Source organism: Lynx rufus, unplaced genomic scaffold, assembly GCF_022079265.1.
Source record: "Lynx rufus isolate CCGP_SWC_20201006 ecotype Redwood Valley unplaced genomic scaffold, mLynRuf1.p SCAF_4, whole genome shotgun sequence".
NCBI classification, from domain to species: Eukaryota; Metazoa; Chordata; class Mammalia; order Carnivora; family Felidae; genus Lynx; species Lynx rufus.
In genome coordinates this window covers 168,638,431-168,655,644 of record NW_025814856.1, presented here as the reverse complement: position 1 = coordinate 168,655,644, position 17,214 = coordinate 168,638,431, and positions in this window count along the sequence as shown.

Sequence of the window (17,214 nt, the reverse complement as noted above, 5' to 3'; positions counted from 1 at the left end):
ACACCCTCGACTGCCGGGATTAAACCACAGAGTTGTATTTCTCACAGTTCCAGAGGATGGGATGTCTAAGACCAAGGCACCAGCAGATCGAGTCCCTGGCTTGTGGACGACCACCTTCTCCACACGTGCTCACGTGGCAGAGAGGGCGCCCTCTGCTGTCTCCTTTCACAAGGGCATTGATTCCATCATGAGGGTCTGCACTAAAGTTCTCCAGAGAAACCGAAGCAGTCGGGTGTGTGGGGGTGTGTGTGCGCGGTGTGCGTGTGAAGAGACTCGTGGGAAGGAACTGGCCCATACGGTTTTGGAGGCTCACCGGTCCCAAGATCTGCAGGAAGCAAGCGGGAGGCCCAGGGGAGCCAGCGCGTGGTTCTAGCCCGAGCCGAAGGCCCAAGAACCGTAGGTCGGACGGTTTAAGTCCCAGTCTGAAAGCCACGGGCCTGAGACCCGGGAGGACCTGACACTTCAGTCCAAGTCCAAAGGCTGGAAAAGACCAGCTTCCCCCCATCAGTCGGGTGGCAGAATTCCCTCTTTCTCAGCCTTTTGGTTCCGTCTGGGCCTCCAAACGACCGGATGCAGCACCCCCAAAGGCGGGGAGGACTCATCCAGAAACACCCTCTCGAACAACAGAGTGACGTCTGACCGAGTGTCTGGGTGGGCCGGCCAGGCTGGTACGCGAAATGAACCATCACACAGAATGTCATACGCGGAGTCGCCATACGACCCAGCACGTCCACCCGCGAGAAATTAAAACACGAGAACTCGCACCCGAACGTTCAAAGCAACAGTTTTCGTAAGAGCCAGAGACGGAAACAACCCAAATGTTCACCAAGGGAATGTCCACTCAACGGAATATTATTTGGCAGTAAAAAGAAGCGAAGCAGGGTGGGGGGCACCCGCGAGGCTCAGGCGGTTGAGCCTCCGACTCTTGATTTCGGCTCAGGTCGTGAACTCACGGTCTGTGGGTTCAAGCCCCACAGACCTGACAGCACGGAGCCTGCTTGGGATTCTCTCTCTCTCCCTCTGCCCCTCCCCGACTCGTGCAGGCTCTCTCTCTAAAGCAAACAAACAAACAAATAAGCAAACAAACTTTGAAAAAAAAGAAAAGAGGGGGTCTGGGTGGCTCAGTCGGTTGGGCGTCCGACTTGGGCTCAGGTCATGATCTCCCGGCTTGTGGGTTTGAGCCCTGCATCAGGCTCTGTGCCGACAGCCCAGAGCTTGGGGCTGCTTTGGATTCTGTCTCTCTCTCTCTCTCTCTCTCTCTCTCTGCCCCTCCCCTGCTTGCTCTCTCTCTCTCTCTCTCTCTCTCTCTCTCAAAAATAAACATTAAAAAAATATAGAAAAGAAAAGAAACTGTCAGAAGCACTCTAAAATGAGAATAGATAAATAGATGAGAAGATGAACTTCTCATGGGCTTACAAGAGGAACATGAGAAACTCCGGGTCGGTGATGGAGGTGTTTGTGACCTTGACTGTGGTCACGTTTCGCTGCACGTGTAAACGCAGGTCAAAACTTGTCGAGTTGTGCGTTTTGTTTTATTTATTCATTTTAAGTAAACGCTGCACCCGATGTGGGCCTTGAACTCACGACCCCGAGGCCAGGAGTCGGGCGCTCCACCGACCGCGTCAGCCAGGTGCCCTTCAAGTCGCGCATTTTGAAGACGTGCGGTTTGCTGCGTGTACTGCACCTCCACGAAGCTCTTCCGGACGGAAGGGAAGGACGTCGTCTTCCTTCCAGAAAACACGAAGACCAATGGTGTGTGTCTGCAAGCCGGGCATCAAGACAAAGTGACGAACTCCTACTGCCGACCCGGCCCGCTGGCAGGGATGTTGTGACGGCCCTGCTGGGTTTTGACGAGGTTCTGGCACGCAGGCGGACTCCGCACCGAGGCCGGCCTCTCCGGGGCGTCGCGTTCCCCCGCCTCGCACCCCCCACGCCTGCCATCGGGGGTGCGGTGGGGGCAGGCCTCCCGGACCCCCACCGGCCGTCGAGGCCCGCGGAATCCGGGGCCCCCAGGTCCCGGGAAGGCCGCTCCAAGGCAGAGCCGACAGGACAAGCCTGCACAACCCGGGACCCGGGGGCTCCCCGTGTGGAGGGGACACAGAAAAGGACCTCGCAACTGGGAAACGGGAAGGTCGGTCTCGGGAGGCCGCCAGAACACACATTTATCTTCCCACAGTTCTGGAGGCCCGGAGTCTGAGACGAAGGCCACCCTCCCTCCCTACGTGCCGGGGAAGAGTCTGCCGTGGTCTCTCTCCCGGCCCCGGGGGTTCCTGGACTCCCGGCAGCGAAGCTCCGGTCTGCGCGTGACGTCGTCCCTGCGCTCGCGGCTCTTTCCGGATCTCCGCTTTTCGTGAGGATGCGAGTCACGTTGGACGGCACCCCCCGGGGTGACCTCATCTCCACTCGGTCATCTGTGAAGGCCCGTCTCCGCACCAGCACACCATCTGGGGGGCCGGGAGGCAAGGGCTTCAGCGTATGCATTTTGTGGGGACGCAACTCAACCCGCAACATAGGGGACAGCGAGCCTGCGTCAGGAGAAGTGTGAGTCTCAGACTTTTGCGAAAGAAATGCAGATAAATGCAGCTAAATCCTCCAGGGATGAATACGCGTTCAAATTTATGCAAAAAGTGCATGTGCGCAGGAATGCACAGTGCACCCCCCGAACGCCCACACCCACCTACTGGGTTGCACGGTGAAGGCAGGACGGATTTACCTCGTTCTTACCCCCCACAGTCGCTCACAGGATTGAGGCAATCGATTGGATATACAGCGTCAGGAAAGCTCAGTATTAAACTGTCATTTTGTCAATAAAATGTCATTTCATCAATATAACGTCTGTGTGCCTGAATGTTTCTGCATAATTAATTCTGCTGATGCATTAAGGAATGTTATACACAATATTAATCAAAAAGTAGTGTCAATAGAAGGGTAATATATAAACCTAGATAGAAAGATTACAAACCCCTCTGAAGGCTGAATTCCCACTGAGACATTTCTCATCTAGAAATATTTGGATTTTTTTTTCATAAAACTGCTATTTAAAAAATTAGTCAGTCCAGGCAAAGCAATTAGAGTAATATAGAGGAAGCTCTTGGGAAATTAATTTTTTTACAAAACAGTTTTTAATAAATTGCATGTAGTGTTTGGAAAGTCCTCCAAAGATGAGAAGACCCCGGGCCACTGACACCTGTGCCCACAGACACTGGGACACTTCTCTGGCCGTGGCTGTCTCAAAGCACAGAAGGTGTCCCACCTCGAGGACAGGGCAGGAGGCGGAGCTGTGACAGCCCCGCAGGGCCCCAACCGGCTCCGACCTGCCCCACCACGGCCCTTCCGAGCCTCTGGAAGCAGCAGGGAAGGAGCGATGGTCCCCCCACAACTGCCTCCTCTCCGCTCCGACTTGGGTCTGCTCCGGCCCTTGGTGCATCCCCGTTTGCCTCGTGCCCTTCTAGTAACTTCTCAGCCCCTCTCCCTGCCCTGCTCACCGCGGCCACGGCCCTGCGATCCCTGTCTCCCTGCCAGGTACTCCTCACACGGTTCACGGCTCTTGGTGACAACACAGAGGACCCAGCCGTCCTCACCTGGCCTCACGCTGGGCAGGAAGGGTGGAGTGATGGGGGGCGAGAGCCCTAGCAGACGAGCGGGAGGGCCCGGAACCCCCGAGGTGTCTCTGTTCTTGACACATCGTGAGTCCATTAGACTGCGGAACTGGCACCAGCCAGGCCTTGAGCCCAGAGTGACATCATCGAGAGGACCCTCGAACCCCCCCCACCTTGGCCGGTGGGACCTGGACCTAGTCTTGCTGCCCCAAACCCAGCTCCCGCTTGGACACAGCCTCCCCCCCGTCACCGGTGCCCCACCAGGATGTCAGACCTTCTGCCTTCGATTCCAGCTGCAGCCCTGTCCCCAACCCGGGACCCAAAGACGCCCATCCGAGTGTCGCAGGAGATGGCCTGGGCTTGAGCCCCAGCTCTACCACCGTGAACTCTGTCACTTTGGGCAAGTTCCTCTTCTCAGCTTTCAATTCTGAAAAATAGACTTTTGTCGTCGTGAGCGTCAAACGAGACGAGATGTTACCAAGCACTTCAAACCGTACTGGGCCCTCCATGAAACGTTCCTGCCTGCCGGTGCTGCTCAGGAGACAGACGGCTGTGATGCTCACGGACGTCAGCAATCGTCCCACATAAGGGACGCCTCGTCCTGGCCCCTGCCGTTCACCGGCTCCGGGGCTGGAAAAGTCACCTCTCCAAGTCACCTCACTTGAAGAGCCCCAGTCTGCTCTGTTTCCTGTGACCTTCTGTGCCTAGAACATGCCTGAGCAGGAGCGCCTGGGGGGGTTCAGTCGGTAGAGCATCTGACTCCGGACTTCGGCTCAGGTCATGATCTCACGGTTCGTGGGATCACGCTCCGCATCGGGCTCTGCACTGACAGCGTGGAGCCTGCTTGGGATCCTCTCTCTCTCTCCGCCCTTCCCCCGCTCATGCTCACACACTCTCTCTCAAAATAAATAAACATTAAAAAAAAAAAAAAAAAGGAAAGAAAATGCCTGAGGTTGGAAAGGGTGGAGAGTGGTGGCCGTCGGGTCAGCTTTCTGCAGATACACAGCCCCCCACGATCTAGCTCACCAGTGGCACGAGAACTCACTCGCTTGCAAAGGCCCAGGAGGGGCTGATCAGGAGGGGGACTCGGGACTACGTCCCGAGTTTTAGGCACTTTCTCAGCTCGGGCTGCCATAACAAAGTTATGGGCACTCACACAACAGGCACGTGTCTCTCACGGTTCTGGGCACTGGAAGTCCAAGATCGTGGCGCCGGCCGAGTCCGTTCTTGGTGAGAGCTTTCTGGCTTGCTGACGGCTGCCCTCTCCCTCTTCACGTGGCACAGAGGGACCTCTCTGGTCTCTCTTCTTGCAGGGGCACGAGCGCCAGCATAAGGACCCTCCCCCATGACCCCATCTAAACCTAATCACCTCCCAAAGCCCACCTCCATGTACCATCCCATCGGGGGCCAGGGCTTCAAATGCGAATTTTGCGGGGGACACGAATGTTCAGTCTGTAACCGGTGCGCACACCAGTCCATATTCCTGCCACCACCATCTGTCACGATCACTTGATAGCAAATATCGCGTATCCCACAGAGAGACTGAGTGGACCAGCATGTATTATGCACTTACTGTGTGCCAGATGCTCCATACGTGTACTTTCATTAACGTTCCCAACATCCCTGTTAGGACGGACAGATGTTATTATCCCCGGTTTACAGATAAGATAAGGAAACACGGCCGAGAAGGACTAAGTGACTCGCCCAGGGTCACATAACAACCAGCAGGGAGGGAGCCGCCCAGCTCCTTCACAGGGACTGTGCTGCCTCCCCGACACCAATTACCAGACCACACGTCACCTACAAAATACAGATACGTGTGTTCGGAACTTCCCGCGGACCTGTAGATCCTGTTCTGAGATGCGTTAACACAGTGTAGGTATTTTTACCTCCACTTCGCAATGGATTTCCAGAAAATTAAATAATATTTTTAAAAATGTTTATTTAGGGGCGCCTGGGTGGCTCAGTCAGTTGAGCATCCGACTTCGGCTCAGGTCATGATCTCAAGGTCCGTGAGTTCGAGCCCCACGTCGGGCTCTGTGCTGACAGATCAGAGCCTGGAGCCTGTTTCGGATTCTGTGTCTCCTTCTCTCTCTGCCCCTCCCCTGTTCATGCTCTGTCTCTCTCTGTCTCAAAAATAAATAAACATAAAAAAAATTAAATGCTTATTTATTTTTGAGGGGGAAAGAGAGAGAGAGAGAGAGAGCACAAGTAGGGGAATGGCAGAGAGAGAGGGAGAGAGAGAATCCCAAGCAGGCTCGCACTGTCAGCACAGAGCCTGACGCGGGGTTTGATCCCACGAGATCATGACCTGAGCCGAAATCAAGAGTCGGAAGCTTAACCGACTGAGCCGCCCAGTTGCCCCAATGATATTTTTTCTTCATAACAGTAAAATAAGGATGTTGTTATGAACTATATTTGTTTTTTCTTTAATATTTTCAGAGACTACGCTTAAATGCATTTTAATCTAAAGGTTAATGTGGCATTAATAAAGGGCAGCTAGGTGCTGTAATTGTAGATGGCCCGATACAGTCTTTTAAAACCTCTTTAGCTGGCAAGAGGGATATTATTAGCTCTGTATATCATTAAAAGGCCCATGTTTGAACCAAGTAGTTCTTATTAATTTAATTATTTAACCAAATTTGCAATCATTATGACCCCTCTCAAAAGAAAAATTGTATTATCAATATATTTCCCATCAAGTATTCCTAGGAACTTACGATTATCTATAGATATATTCATGCTCTGAATGAGGTCCTTCCTGCATGCTAAATGTTTTATTTTCTTCATCTGATATCCTTTATCATCGAAAGATGTTTTACAATACTTTGGGAAATCCAAACTCTCGTTATCTCAAGTTCCCGGGCATCAGCTCAAAGGAAGGTTATTTTGATATATTTAAGGCATGCCGATAATTCCCACGCATGTTTTTTGTCTGTGTAGGAGCCCAAGCAGACACTCTCCCCCTGTGGTAACGCGAGTGTAAAAGATTCACTAACTAAAAATAAGCGCGGCTCGGCAATCATCGAGAATGATGTGGTAAAAGCGGGAAAGGTTAAGGGCCAGTGATGCTGATGAGGAGGATATTAATAAAATGTGGCCTAAATTGCTCTTTAACTAAATCAATAAATCCCAACCTAGAATCTCCAGGTCTCCAGGCACCGAGGAAGGTAGTCATGGGGGAGGGGAAGACAGTGTCCTTCGCATCATTTCAATACATTAAGAGCTTAATAGATATCTTGCATTTTTCTCTCCACGAGGCTGCTTTACCAAAGCCTGCAGCCTCTCTGGTGGAGGAGGAATCCGCTCGGGGCCGCGGCTGTTAGCCCTCTCCTGTGGGCTGGAAGTCACGCATTTGACTACCTTTAAAAAAAAAAAAGGCAAGGCCTTCTTTTTAATATGGTCAAGAATGCAAGTATAAGGTTTATAGAGTAAAATGAGAGGGACATTTCACGTTGCAAAGTTTAAGAAGCAATGGACTAAATAGGGGCTCCTGGGTGGCTCAGTCGGTTGAGCGTCCGACTTCGGCTCAGGTCATGATCTCACAGTCCGTGAGTTCGAGCCCCGCGTCGGGCTCTGTGTTGACAGCTTGGAGCCTGGAGCCTGCTTCGGATTCTGTGTCTCCCTCTCTCTCTGTCCCTCCCCCAGTTGTGCTCTGTCTCTGTCTCAAAAATAAATTTAAAAAAATTTATTCTAGAAGAATAAGATAGACCCTGGTTATTTGAGAGCTAATATAATCTTCACTCCCAACCTCTTAGGACACATCAGTGTGTTCTCTCTTCCCTGGTGCCTTACAAATCAAGAGCCACCCAGAGAGACTACAAGTTGCCTGTGAAGGGGCTCCTGGGTGGCTCAGTCGGTTAAGCATCTGACTTGGGCTCAGGTCATGATCCTGGGATTCATGGGTTTGAGCTCCACATCCGGCTCTGTGCTGAGAGCTCAGAGCCTGGAACCTGCTTCGGATTCTGTGTCTCCCTCTTTCTCTGTCCCTCCCCCACTCATGCTTTGTCTCTCTCTCTCTCTCTCTCTCTCTCTCTCTCTCTCTCTCTCTCTCTCTCTCCCCCCCTCTCTTCCTCTCTCCCAAAAATAAAAACATTAAAAAGAAAGGATCGCCATGAATCAAAATTGTGTCTCCCTCTCTCTGGGCCCCAACCCACTCGCGTTCTGTCTCTGTCTCTCTCAAAAAAATAAATAAACATTAAAAAAAATTAAAAAAAAAAAAGGATTTCCTGTGCAATTTCACCAATGAAGGGACTACGGCCCTGACAGGTGGTGTCTCGGCACAGGGGCAAAGGAAATCAGTCCCCTTGTCAGCCTCCTTAGGATGAGCCTTCCAGCTGGTTCTGCTGCAAAACCAGAAAACCCAAATAAAACGGATGTCTTTAAAGAGCTACCAGATGGTTTAACGACCTAGAAGGTTTCCATGTATTTCTTAACTTTTGAATCCCCGGAGCTGGAGACAAAACCCCTCCAAGCATTTACTCAGCTGTCTTTCCAGGACAGCTTCTATGCTCTTGACTCTCTCTAGAACCCTCCACACCAGGTTCTTGCGGCCTGATGGCTTTCGGTGAAATGCAAGGTCGTGCTGGGTTGATTTAGTGTATTATTAGCTGTTTATACAGTACTGAAGCGGCCCATGACGGGTGAAAAATGACTTTCCGATCCCAGGGAATAAATCAGGGCCAGCAAGTGATCCCACTTAATACTTAACTTTAGCCAGTAAAATATTACACCTGTTATTATTCAGGGCAAACACAGTCCCTTCCATTTGTTTATTGAGGAAACAATTTATTTGAGGACATTTAATTGCAATAGTGGAGCCTGACTTGGGGGTTAATCCCAGTTTATCGATGCAATTAGAAGCAGTGTGCATTGTGTCTCATATTTATTATCTGGAGCTAGAATGTTGACAGAAACCGGGTGTCGGGCCCTCGTGCTTGAGCGTATCTGTGGTGTGTGAGGTGCGAGGTGGGGGCCGCCGGCTTGTGCCCCTCGGACATCACTCTTTGTTCTTTCCGTCAGCGTTTGCATAACCTAATTGGGGAAAGGCTCTAATTTGATTTTACTAGGAGTAATGTGGTTTCGAATTGTTACATAGATCGGCACTGTTTGGTTTCTTGTCAATGATTCCTGGTATTTTAGCGCCCGGCAGACACACATCCTCGCCACACATCTGGCAGCGTCCCACAGTGACCCGGGTGGCACTCCAGCCCCTCCTGCCTCCCCAGCAGCTGGATGTCTGGCCCCCGCTATCTCGGATTTTGCCAGCTCTGGCCTGAGTCAGTTCCCGGGTGCCTGCCCCGCTCGTCTGGCCACAGCCCCCTCACAGCTCGGAGGGACCTGTCTCCTGGGAGGTGTCCAGAGTGGGGAACAGAAGGTCTGGAGCCCGCGACCACCCGCCCCCTACTAGGGTCCATCACGAGAAGCTGCGGGATGCGGGATCTGGGGCAAACCAGCCAAAGCCTCTGTTTCCTCACCTGTAAAATGCGCATAAGACAGCCCGTGGCAGCTGCTGTCCTAGGTTTGCCAACAATCTAAATTGCCACTTCTCCACTAAGCTTCTACCATGTTAAAAAGAAAAAAAAAATCCCCAAGTTAAAAAAAATTCCCTTATAATTGAAAATAAAATTTTCACAGGTGATGAAACGGAGACCCAAGGAAATTAAGCAAATCGCCAAGGAAACAGCTAATGAGGTGGTAAGCCAAGGCTAGAACAGGACTAGTCACCCTTCTGTGATGTAATACAGAGAAAAATAAGATTTGGATAGTTTCCCATGCGGCTGGACGTCCTTCTCCTCTGGGGGGATTCTGGGAAAGACGGTCCGTGGTGCGGCCAATTGGATAAATACAGGCTGTAAGTCTAATTCCCACAAAGCGTTATATTCTTCCTCGTTTTTTTTTTTTTTAATTTAAAAACTTATTTTGAGAGAGAGAGAGGGAGCACACGCACGAGCAGGGATGGGGCAGAGAGAGAAGGAGAGAGAGAGAGAATCCCAAGCAGGCTCTGTGTTGCCAGTGCAGAGCCCGACGTGGGGCTCGAACTCACAAACTGTGACATCATGACCTGAGCTAAAACCTGATCTAAAACCAAGAGTCGGATGCTTAACCAACTGAGCCACCCAGGCGCCCCTCTTCCTCATTCTTATACATCATTATATATGATTTGATGGTGTTTTCTAATTGTTTCACATGCCCACTTTGTTCTCTTCCAAGAAGGAATTGAGCACAGAAAGGGAATTTTTTTTGAGAGACAGAGAGAGAGAGGGAGAGGGAATCCCAACCAGGCTCCCCAGTGTCAGCGTGGAGCCTGACGATGAGGGGCTTAAGCCAAGGAACCGTGAGATCATGACCTGAGCCAAAATTAAGAGTTGGACCCTGAACCGACTGAGCCACCAGGCGCCCCCGAACAGGTGTTTTAAACTACCGCCTCATCCTTCGGTATCGAGCTGGTCACGCAAAGTGGCTTCGTGGGGGGCTTGCCGCCTTGGATCCCGTTATACAGCCCATCTGGGGCCGAGAGACAGAAAACCTGCAGCTGTCACTCCAAGCAGGCGGGCGCGGAGTTCCTCTGCCCCAAGCCCAGGGAGCTGCCCCCCACAGGCGGTGCTGCAGAGAGGGCAGTCCGAGTGCGGGTCACTCATCGGCAGACCACACGCTCTGGGGGACGTTGAGGGCTCCCGCGTCCTTGGCTGCCCATCTGAGGCCGTGGCTCTGACCACCTTCAGACGGGGCAGTGTTCCTCCAGGCACAGCCCCGACCCCGGGGTGGGCGAGGGAGCCAGGCCGACCTCGGCAGGTCTGCTTAGTGCTCTCCCGGGGCCGAGGACTGTTCTCCCCCTTAACCTACGGTAGACAACCGCAGCTGATACCCAGAAGGAGGAGGTGAGCAGAGTTTGATCTCAGGCAGCCAGACTTCGGGGCTGCCCCTTGTAGCCCCAGAGGAAGCCGGTCTGCGGGGACGGCTGGTATTAGAGGCGCCTGGGGAGCCGGCAGAAGCGTTCGGATCGCAGGCTCCCACCACCCCGGTGTCAGGCAGAAGTGGGAGGGAGGGAGGGGGCCGGCAGCTCCACTCGATCTGAAATCCTCCTGTCCCCTCAAACAACGCCACTGCATTAAAGACCCACATCCTCCCGTTAAAGAGCCAGCCACCTTCTTGCCGGAGAGCGGGTCCTCCGCAGAGGGCAGGCTATAGATGAACCGGCTGGGAGTCGGGGAAACAGGCCCAAGCCTGGCTCCCTACGAAGTCCTTGAGCGCCAGGCTCGAAATGCTCAGTTCTCCCGCCACCCAAGCCAGCTGCGTCCCCGCAGCGAGCAGGACGGGACCTGGTTTGGGGGAGAAAATTTCTGTGGAAACGCGCCCCTCTCTGCCCAAGCTGAGGCGAGGGGCTGGGTCACCTTTCCCCTTCCTCAGTGGGTCTCATGTTCCCTCTTTCAGGACACAGGCCTTGAAGAGGAAACGGGGGTCTCTCTGCTCTGGGGGGAGAAACCTGAGGTGAGCGGGGAGCTACCTGGAAGGCTTCCAGGTTTCCAGCCCCATCCCCCCCTTGGAAGGAGGGAGAAGGAGGGGGAAAGAGGGAAGGAGGGAGGGACGGAGCCGGAGCCAGGCGGGTGAGTGGGCCTCCGGAGCGATGAGCCGAGGGACGCGCGCAGGGGCGCCGCTGCCCGGCATTGGCGACGGCACCTAGGAGTCCGAATCCAGGGACCCTTCCGACCACTGTCCCTCTCCCCGCTCGCGGGCCCTGCCTCGGGCACCAGGCCACTGACCCTCAGGGCAGCTGAGCAGGGGACCCCGGTGCCCACCGGGGGCAGGAAAAGGCTGCGGACTCCGGCGGGCCCCGGGGTGGGCTGGGGGCTCGCAGGCGGGGGCGGGGGGGGGGGGCGCACGGTGGGAGGCGCCCGCACGCACAGCAGCCCCCGCGGTCTTCCTGGGGGGAATTAGTTGATTGGTCAATGAATTAAAGAAAGGTGGGTCCCTCCCGGGTTGAACCTGAGCTCGGGGACAGCCGTGGGGGGGCAAACGCCGTGAGGGAAGGTCCCCCGCACCGCCGCCTGCAGCGAGGGGCGCGCGGCTCCCTGGCAGAGGTCGAGGGGGCCCTGGGGAGAAGCCTGCGCGAAGGCCATCCTTTTGAAAAGTGATTTAAAGTCTCGTGAGGCAGCAAGTGTGGGGGTGCGGGCAGGAGTGGAAAAGAAGGTGCCGGAGGGCCTGGCCTGAAGGCCTCGGCTCCGCCAGCGCGGCGCTGGGCCCAGGGGGCGTCCAGGGGCACCTGCGGGGACGCGCCCTAGTGCAGCCCCCGCAGACCCCACGGTGGTGCCGGGCTCCCCTGTGCGGTGTCCTCACCGTCCTGCTGGGACTAGATGTAAAACGGAGAGAATCACAAATAAACGCTCCGGGTGGCGGAAGGCGCCCACCTGCCCGGGAGGGGCGGCCAGGGGACCAGGGGGCGCATTCCGGCCAGATATTAAAGACGGATGAGGAGAGAGTAGTTAAAACCCACATTATATAGTTCTGTCGGGTATAAAATTGCATTGCTGACCCATATATTCTAACTGGAAACGGACTCGAGTCACTTAAAATATTGCAACGTCGATAGGACTAATTAATTGGAAATAAGAAACGAAAGAATACAATTAAACGAGAAGAGAATCATTTTCTAATTTAATAGAGGGACATTTATAAAGATCACAAGCTAAAAGGCATCGAATGATTCTATCGACATTCTATTAAATCAGCCCCCGCGGCCCCTGGCAGCAGGCGGGGGAGCCGGGCGGGCGCGGCGGCTCGGCGGGGTTCGGTGCCCCCGCCGCCCGAGCCCCAAACCCGGCTCCGCTTCCCACCCGACGCCGGCGCTGCCCGCACACCTGACTCCCTTCTCCCGCCGCGGCCGGGCCCAGCCACTCGCTGCTGCCCCGGCCCGGAGCATCCCGCCCGCTGGCGAGTCCTGGGCTCGCCCAGATATTACAACACGATTACTAATTGGAAAATGAAATTGTCAATAAAGCATCCCCCCACTCGCGTACACAATATCCTTAAATATTAAGATATTTTATTAGACCCATTTCCTAACAATAATTTATTGCAATAAAACAGACACCACAGGTCCCCTTAAATTGTCTTTTCATAATGAATAAATTTAAGCGGGCTAATTAATATATAAACTAGCCCAATTTGTCAAGTTGATTTGTATTTTAGTTAATTGTGAAAGTAATTACCACACGGTCAAATTAACAGCTTTCTGGAAATGACCAAGCCTGAGGTTTTATTTCCTTCCTGGGTGAAGAAAATTCATTTTTCCAGGCTCTTGATGTGATGAATAAAAGTCATAAATCTGGGTGATTGGTGCAGGCAGAGACTAAATGGCTTCATATTTCATTTTAGGTTTAATAGAAATATTCATGCTCTGTTTTAATGAAATTAAATTGAGGGGGGATGGGGTCGGGAGGCGACAGTGGCCCAGGGCTTAAAGGGACAGCACACGTTTTCCGCCCCCCCCTTCCCCGCCCGCCCAGGCCAGGGCACGGAGGTCACCTCCATCAGACCGGCCGATCTGCTGCTCCCGCCTGCAGGGAAAGGCCAGGCTCACCTGGCCAGCTCACCTGGGGCACAGGTGGGGGCTGAGACACAGATCCCCTACCCAGGTGGACCCCCAGGCAGCCCAGCTCCCTAGCCCACGTGCTTGTGGAGGTCACCAGGCAAGGTCAGGGTCAGCCTTGGTTGTAGGTGTAAACCCGGCCCACAAATAGTACCCTTGCCCTGTCAGCACTTGGACCCCCCCCCACACACACACAGTCTGACATCCGTACTCTTGTCCCTTCTGTCGTCTTGGGGGAATGCGTGTGCAGGCACTCTGAGGCCCCCCCAGGCCCCCTACTTACACTCTCTGCTTCCTCCCCCCTGCAACACCCTGCTGGGCTCAGGACTCGATGCCTCGGGCCACCTCACCTGGCCCAGAAGGTGACAGGGCCCCCACGGGGACTGTCAGGGCCCAAGACATCCGACCCAAAGCACTGGGCTGCAGGGGCCTCCCTTCACAGAAAGAGGAAATCTTCAGACCCAGCAATTTTTGCCGTATTCATTTGTGTTGGTGCTTGGAGGTTAGGAGGCCATGCTGTCCGCTGCCCTGGGGGGGCGTGTGGGGTCAGTGGGGCGTCCCTAGGCCCCCCCCCCCTGACTGTCCTGGCCCAGCAGCCCCTTAATGGAGCTGGTCTGTGACTTGTTGATTTCCCCTGAGCAAATAAGGCTTTGATGCAGTTCCAGCAAGAGTGGTTAGCTGATGGGTTGACAAAAACTAATCAGCTTTATTGGGAAACAGGTTAAGGGCACGGGCGTGTCAATAATTCTCAGCCTGACCCCCTCATGCATTAACCGAGGCAGGCTGATTAGAGTAAGACCGGCTCGCATTCTGCACTGAAATTGCTTTCATAAACTCACCATTATTAGCAGTCGATGCGAGCAGCTAATTTAGAGAAGACATCCCAGGCACGTCACATCTATCATCCGGGTTTATGTATCATTATCTCATTTACAGAATGTCGCAGTGTAATATGTGTTTTTGGCAATAGGCTTGGCCCCGCGCCTGGATCGCGCGGCTCTTTTCAGCGGCACCGCGGGCCTCCTTCCCCACGGCCCGGCCTGGAACCCCGCGCGCTCGGGGCCGGGAGCCCGAGGACGCGTCCCGCGCGGGCAGGGAGGCCTGGGGGCCGCGCTGCCCGCCCCCCTCCACCACCACACCCACGTGCGCACACTCAAAACGCGCGTGTACAAGGCCCCGCACACACGCGGTCGCACGCGTCACTCGTGCACACACGCGGTCGCACGCGTCACTCGTGCGCACGCGGCCGGCGCGGCCCTGGAGCGCTGCCCGGGGTAAGCTTGTGCTCCGGCCTCCGGCAGGTGCGAGCTCGCCGCTCTGCCCCGCCGCCCCCTCCCCGGAACTGGCCCGGAAGGCCCCTCTCAGCCGCCCCCCCCCCAGCTCCGGGGGCGGCGGGCCTGACCTCCCCTGCCCTCCCGTGGGCGGGCCGCTCCCCTCCCCTGGCGGCGGCGGCTCCCCGACCCAGATGCGCCCCGGCGGCCCGGAGTGGGCCACCTGTTCCGCCGGGTAATTATTTTAATGTAAGGGCCCAGCGTCGTCACCGGGTTCGCGCCTCCCGCGGCGACAGACGGCGGAGGCCGGGGAGGCTCTCAGCCTTTCAGTGGAATTTCCCAGATGGGCCGGGGGGAGGCCGGGGCGGGTCACCAGGGGCCCTTTAACGAGTTCATTAGCCAAATTATCCTGCCGGCCGCGCGGGGCCCGGGGGACTGGGGGAGGGGGCGGGGGCAGGGCAACGGGCTTTCTCCGCCCCCCGCCCTCGGTCGGTCTGGCGGAGCCCGCCGAGAGGGGCCTGGGCGCCCGAGAGGGGACAGCCTCACGGGTGTCAGGGAGGAGGGACCCCAGACCCAGGGCGGCCGCGGCCAGCGTTCCGCCTCTGCCACCCTGATGTTCCACCGGCAGGAGCCCAGTCGGTCAAAGGCCAAGTGGGAAAAGCTTATTAGAACCCCGCAGTGAGGAGATTATAACGTAATAAGCAGCGTGGCTGACCAGGTTAGGGCGCAAGGCCCCCCACGGGACTGGGAGTCAGAGCGGCCTTTTTGCTGTGGGGCTTGGAGCAAAGCGCCTTGGTTTCTCAGAGACTCGGTTTGCCCATCTGTAAGACGGGGACACCAGTACGTTTGCGGGTACCATCCCCGTCGGACGGGACGGTGCCACAAGGTACACTGAGGCACGGCACATCCTGCCAGTGTTGGGGCGACCCGGCAGGACAGCGGGCACTGAGGGCCAGGCCCCCCCGCAGAGGCCACTTCAAATCTGGCCTGGGGGGACACTCACTGAGGGGCCGTTAGCTTCAGATTCCTCTTGGGCAAAACGTCCCACGGGTTCACGGGTAGGGCAGGCGGTGGGTTCTTCCACCCGAGCCGTCGGGACGTGTGGACGGGGTGTGATGTGAGGCAGAGGCTGCTTGAAGGAAGGCGCCCTGGAAACGATGTCCTGGGCAAGTCGCCACGTCCCACTTGCACACCGAACCCCCCTCCCCCGCAAGCCCACCCAAGCCTGAGATCCGCGCTCGGGTCTTGCGTGTACACCTGTGGGAAGACGCAGGTGCGGCGTGGGCCGAGGAGAACTTGACCCCGACACCTGGGAACACCCCCTCCCCAGCTCTGGGAAATGAGAAGGAATTCATTCTCCTCTCTCTCTCTCTCTCTCTCTCTCTCTCTGTCTCAGCAGCTTCTGCTACCTCAGCACTCCTAAAGAGACCAATTAGTGACGACTTCCTGCCATTATCCACCGTGGCCGTGGACGCTACCGTGCTGCTATTCGGCCAGAATTGGAGTCCGAACGCACCAAACAGTTCATGTACCAAGCAGTATCTGTTGTTATCTGCGCACCTCCCTGTACCCCCTCCCCCAGGTCAGTAGTGACAGGCCAGGCTGGGGCGGACACCGGCCCGTGTGGGTGTGATCTTCTCGGTGGCAGATTTGCTGGTGTGAACTCAACCACCCTCTCCTTCAGCGGGGTGGGGGAGGACCTCAGGCAGCACGGTCCCCGACCTGCAGCGGGGGGGGGGGGGTCTTTAGAAAGCGAGCCTTCGATGACTAGACACATTCTGTAAGGGAGCCAGGAAGGCTGGGCTCCTCCAAAGCAGGCGTGTGTTGTGTCCAACCCTAAAATAAGAAGGCTCCTGGGCCCAGACTCACTGCGAAGCACAGGCCGGCCGGCAGCTTGTCTGGAGAGGGGTCGGGAAGGCGGCAGCGCTCTGGAAAAGCTGACTTCGCGGGGACGCGTGTTCTCTCCCTGGTTCCTGACACAGTGTGAGTGAACCTGCGACACAATGAAATTGAAATCCTCCAGCAAAAATACAGGCTACTTCCCTGGGGAAGACTGTTGTCCCCCCAACCTGATTAAAGGGCCTGCGGGAGCTCCCCCTGCTCCCCCACTTCTTGGGGGGAATTGGTTTCTCTTTGTAACGCAGAGCCCCCAACTTGTGCAATAGAGAGGCTGGAGACGCCTCCAGTGTTCCGGTCGGAAGGAAGCCTGCAGGTGGATAAGGCCTGCCTCCGCCCGCCCCGCCCAGGGACCAGCGCTTAGCCCTGCCCCCCACCTCACCCCTACCCCCAGCACCCCGACAGCCAAGCCCGTGCCTTCTCTTTGGTGTCCATGGACGCTGGGAGACTGCCCAAGGCCTGAGCGTAAAGCAGATATTTTTGTATCTGGAGGAAATTTCCAAAAATAGAGGGCCCTTGGGTTGCTGAAGTTTCAGGCATTGAAATCCTGCGGCATCCTCCTGACCTCTTAGCGAAACCCCAGCAGTGAGCCCCGCCCCGTTTGGGCCGGGTGTTTGCATCTAGGGCTGGGCCCCGTGGACAGAGTCAGACCTGTAAGGGGCCACTTGAAATCCAGGTGTAGAGGGCGAGGCCGACCAGGAGGGGCCTCCAGAAAAGGCACCGAGCGCCTCTGGCAGGCCCCACCTGGGGTTGGAGAGGCCGGTCGGCGGGGTCCCACCCTTTCCAGGCTCCTTTAAAGGCGGAGCGCCCCCGGGTCAGGAAGGCGGTCGGCAGATCAAAGGGCAGCGCTACAACGTGA